Genomic DNA, 5,375 nt, shown 5'->3' with positions numbered 1-5,375 from the left:
ATTTTATTTGGTTTTTTCAATAAAGGATTTATTTAATATACACTTGTGTAAAATTGCAATTTTTTTTTAAGAACTTTTAATAGTGGAAAAATTAAATATATATATGCCGTTCCAAATTAAATTAAAACTGGACCATTCAAATTTAATCACGGGACAGCGCTGCATTGTTTTTTCAAATTAAAATTGTACAAATTGCAGCTTTGAAATATCAAAACATCACACAACGTGTCTCGCATCTTTCTTTCTTTCTTTTTTTTTAGGTCTTTATTGTTCCGAATTTTTAAAGTTAAATGGTGAAAATGATCAAAATTCCAGGTCCATCAATTTTTCTTTTCTCCCTTATGACCTAATCGCAGCAGTTGTGAGGATAATTTTTCTTTTACTTGTAAATGCTCAAATTCCCGATAAATATTCTCGGGAATTTATCGCTGGTGTACCCACACATCCATCTGAATACCCTACCCACATGATTAAACGTCTCCCTTTCTGCTTCCTTCCCATTTCCCCCTCTGCATATTCTGGTCCTTTCCGCGACAGAGTCTTTCCATTTGTTTCAAATGGTGCGAGAGTTTAAGGATTCTTTTGGAGAGCACAATTGGGAGCTCAGAAGGTTTCACGTTGTAAAAGACAGGAATTGATAATAATGGAACCTCCCACTTTAACATGAGGAGGAGCTCATTCATTCAAAAATGAGGTCTGTATGAGCTCTCCTCATATTGAAGTCGGTGTTTCTCATTATTTCCCTCTTTTACAGCGTGAGATCTTCTAGGTTTCGATGCAGGGCAAAGATGTAGTGTATGCTAACGAAAATTTTCGAAATACAAGAAGTGACAGAGGCCCTCTTTGACGTTTCATCTTTAATCTGCCGACACGAGCTTAGAGGCGTGTTTTGAGTGAGATATCTTACTCTCTTATTACCCCTTGTTATTTATCAAGTTGCATAGGTTTACAAAGTTTCAGGTGATTATTCTTTGTTTTATAGTGAAGTATTGTGGAGAAGGGTTTTATAAAACAACCTTGACTGTGGATACCAACGCAGGTCGAACTTTTATCTTGGGTATATCCACACAGGTCGAACTTTTAAGATAAACTGTAAACATCGATCAAAGATCCTTAGAGCAGTATGCGATCGAATATCTATCTTGTTTAGAAGAAAAACAGAGATTTAAAAAAGCTGTTGTTATTGCAGTAGTGGCCAAGGGCGTAGAGATTTGGGTGTCGAAAAAACAACCTTGGCCAAATAATTCTTCTTAACCCGTAAAAGATCTGATTAGTTCGACCCTGCAGAAGTTACAGCTACAAGGTCTTTCAATTCGTTCATCGGGGCTTAACTCAACATGATCTGCGAATAGACAGTGACGACTAAGGTATGTACATAATCTCTCACTTCCCTGAGCTTTTCCGCTTGCAGGCCTTTCACTAGCCACCACCTCATCTCGTTGTATTGTAGGATTTGATTTGAACAACTGGTTACAGAGTTTTTGGATGCGTTCTATGGATTGCTCTACTGATGTAAGCATCCTTACCCTTCCCTGTCTTCCCTTCAAAAGATCCTAAGGTTTTTGTTGGAACTTTGGAAACATGATCATTGAAGCGAAGCACCCCACTTACGATTTCCAAAGCCCACAAGGAAGCTGTTACAAATATTTTCTTGCTATAAGGCGTTTTCTAATTTGGAAACTTTGGTGTTTGATCCATGTGTCTGATGAGAACATATCTTTTCTCCTAAAATGTTACAAGTTCAAATACAGATTACAGCAGAATATGTATACCTCCAGAGATTATTGAAGCCGAGCACCCCACTTGAAATTTCCAAACCCCATAAGGAGCCAAGCACCCCACTTGAAATTTCCAAACCCCATAAGGAAGCTGTTGCAAATATTTTCTTGTTTTAAAGCTTTGTCTGATTTGGAAACTTTGGTGTTTGATCCATCTGTCTAATGGTTGAGAACATATCTTTCCTCTTTAAGTTCAAATACAGAGTAGGGCAGAGTATGTACACCTCCAGATTTTAGCAATCAAATAAGTCAAATATGTGGAGGGTCCCATTATCTTACAAATGTCTGGCTTGGCTATTGTTGCTGTTGTTATTGTTATTATTGTTATTGTTAATGGAGTGGCAATCTACATCCACTTAGTTTCAAACAAATATACTTTCAAATTCTCTAATAATTTAGTACTTCTTGAGTGCGATGTCGCAACAATTTCACTATCTCAGGTGAGAGACAAAAATATTTGCACTGTGTGGTCCTTAGATCTCACAAGTACAAATAGCACATCGACTATGCTGGGTAGAAACACACTTGATAGGTACAAACTTGAGAAAAGCATTTTGTAATGGTATTGGAAATCTAAGCAATTTTACAGTCTTGGATATCATAAGTTCTTTGTTGAAAATGCTGACCCTTGCTTGACTTAGTTACTTAAGGAGCTTGAAAGAAAACTATTGGCTCTTTTGTTTATTATTTGGAATCTTTGTTAGATTTATTGGCATTCAACAGTGTCTAGGATCAGTATGTGAAAGTGGCAATTACCTTGGAAAGTTGGATGATATGGTGAGGGTTGAGGAGCTTGGGTTAAATTTGACTCTCCCTTAGAGGCAGGGTTGAGGAGTTTGGGTTAAATTTGACCCTCTGTTAGAGGCACCATTTTGTGAATGTCTGATGACAATTTAGTGGAGGTTGGAGCGCTGCCAACAAGGAATTGACTTAGCCACTTAGTATTGTGCATTGAAGGAAATATAATTTCGTTGGAGTAATTGAAATTGCTAAAACTAAGAGTCTTTTATAAAAGAGGATGAACCAAGGCTTTACATTTAAGGTCCATTGTGAATCCTCCAAGCCAGTTGCGTTAAAAGAATAATGAACCATCTTTGTGATAGTTGTCAACTGCGTCTTGAAAAGGCGAGTTATGGAACTATTTGATAAATCAGTTATAAACTATGGAACCATTTGATAAATCAGTTATAGACTAGCAGAAATCAGAAAATAGAACACATGCATCTGATTTGTTGATGTTGCAATCGTTGTCGTCATTGTTTTGTTGGATCAACAACATTTTGAAGAGCACCACTTACTAGGAGAGAAATTAGATGGAATGGGTGTACACCTAATTCGTCACAGCAAGAATGTGTGAACCCAAATGGAAAGATTCAGTCAACTGTAACATTTCATGATCCTAACCTTAATTTAAATCGTCATGAATCCATAATCTCAACCTCAACTCAGGCAGAATTGTAAGAATCTCCCCGTACGCCATTGTGTAATGAAGAGTTAGATTCCAAGGGGACAAAAGAGCCCAAGGATGAATGTGAAGAAGCCAAAAAACTCCATACCAAAATGTGGGTATGGAATAGGAGTGATATGGCGTTGTTATGCTGAGTCTTGTTCCTGAGAATGGTGAGGAAAACTGTCATTTGATAAGTAAAGGAGGGCCCACTTTCGTCCCTTGCAGAATTTTGTCAATCCTACATAAGAGGATAATTAGTGCGATTCTATGGGGTCATCTCTTGAGTCCTAAACATGAATGAAAGTTAATAGGAAGGTCAAAATTGACTAGTTGACCACGTAGGAAGACATGAAATATGGGTATCGACAACTAGGATAAAATTAGGGATGGCTGGAAAACTGTAAGGCATCCAAGAGGCTAGAAAAGTAATAAGAATGGCCACAATACAAAATAAGACAACTGACGATTTTGAAAGAGGCCAAATGTTTGTGCATATGCTTGCTGTAGTTCTTGTAGGGTTAGATTAAAGGTTGGACAAAGTCCAATTGCTGGCAGTTTTTCTCCTGCAGGCAGGTCTCCAAGGATGGTTGCTTTTTCTCCAGCAGTAGGATTCTGAGGATGGTTGTTAGCAGCAAGAAATGCTATCGTTGTATTAAAATTGGCAACTAGGGCAAAATTCCACCTTGGGACAGCTCATTTGATGGAGATGATGATTGCATTAGATTCCTCTTTTTGAGAGGACCAAGATTGATATAAATATCATCACATTCGAACAAGCAAATGTATGATTTTGAATTTATGCCCACTCACAAATTGTTCAGGTTGGCTTTGTCATCATGTAGATTCATGGAGCCCAATAGACATGACCCTTTCAACTTCATTGTCCCTTTCAACTTCATTGACTTGTATAAATACAAGTGTCCCTCCTCGTCATTTGGCACATTCATCACTAACTCATTCTCTTTCCTTCTCTTATTGGTTCGTACAACATTGGGCAGTTTTTCTCTCTCATACGTGTGGCAAGAAGGACGAGTTTTTTCTGGGTTGAATTCCAAAACCGAAATTTCAAAATTTTAGATAGTTTGACCAGCGTTGACCAAGGGCTTGTTGACTAGTTTTGACTACGATTTTTGGAGGAACATTTTTGTTTGACCAAGCCACATTTACTGGCATAGAAATTGAGATTTCTTGGGCTGTTTGACCTGCGTTGACTGCAGGGTTGACCACAGGTTGACCAAATTTGATCGTTGCTTTTGTGACTGTTTTGGGTTGACTTTGACTACTGTTTGAGGCTGAGTTTAACTGTTGTTTTGACCAACGTTGACTTTCTGGTTAGGGCTGAAGTTTGACTATAGAAATACACATGGCTGCTTTGACTTTGAATTGGGCAAGTCAATTTGACTTTTGTACTCTCTCTCTCTACTGAACTTTTGATATAATAATAAGAAGAATTGATCAAGGGGTTTTCCCCACATTGGAGTTTTTCCCTGGCATCTGTGAAATTTGGTGTCTTCTTGTCTTGGCTTGTCTTCTACATTTTGTTTCATGTTCTATCTGCTTTTATTGTTAATGTGATTCTTGTGATTGCTATTGGAAATTCTTATTGGGCTACTAAGGAACATTGAAGTAAATTATGCTAAACATAGAACATACCATTGTTAACTTAAATTAACATGGAATTAGAGCCCAGGTGAAGACAAAGCCCAAGCAATAGTGAGAAAAGCAATCACTAAGGAAAGCTGTTGGACAAAGAATATAGGTCTAGCTTCAATGAGGACTACATCATACTTCAAATCCAAGGACAAGCTCAAGGACAAATCCGACTATCATGCATGGAAGATGACTTTGGATTTGATTTTGGAAGAGGATGATGCTATGGACTATGTAAAAGGAAGAGTGGTGGAGCCTCCTTCAAATGCACCTGCTGCTGCAAAAACAAAGTAAAAGAAAAGTAAGGTCAAAACTAAGAAAATTATTGTAGATTCCATATATCTTGAGGACCACAACATAATTATCTTAGCTTTATGGACTTTTACATATATCTTGAGGACCACAACATAATTATCTTAGCTTTTTCCCAACGGATGGAGTCAGGACCATAACGGAAAGCTTTTGCTGAATGCCTCACTCGCATTACTCCTGTCCCA

At 37.7% G+C, this 5,375-nt stretch overlaps 1 long non-coding RNA gene across 1 annotated transcript; it reads left to right on the top strand.

Moving 5' to 3' along the window:
- The first annotated feature begins 259 nt into the window (after nucleotides 1-259).
- On the top strand, nucleotides 260-3,798 carry LOC149137979 (uncharacterized). The gene is made up of 2 exons (XR_016264718.1): nucleotides 260-893; nucleotides 1,040-3,798. It is a non-coding gene; the product is annotated as an uncharacterized LOC149137979 (long non-coding RNA).
- Nucleotides 3,799-5,375: the final 1,577 nt, after the last annotated feature.

This window comes from Pinus tabuliformis, chromosome X, assembly GCF_031772625.1.
Source record: "Pinus tabuliformis cultivar Carrire ecotype Pingquan chromosome X, CPIR1, whole genome shotgun sequence".
Classification (NCBI taxonomy): domain Eukaryota; kingdom Viridiplantae; phylum Streptophyta; class Pinopsida; order Pinales; family Pinaceae; genus Pinus; species Pinus tabuliformis.
This window is presented reverse-complemented; position numbering and strand designations above follow the sequence as displayed.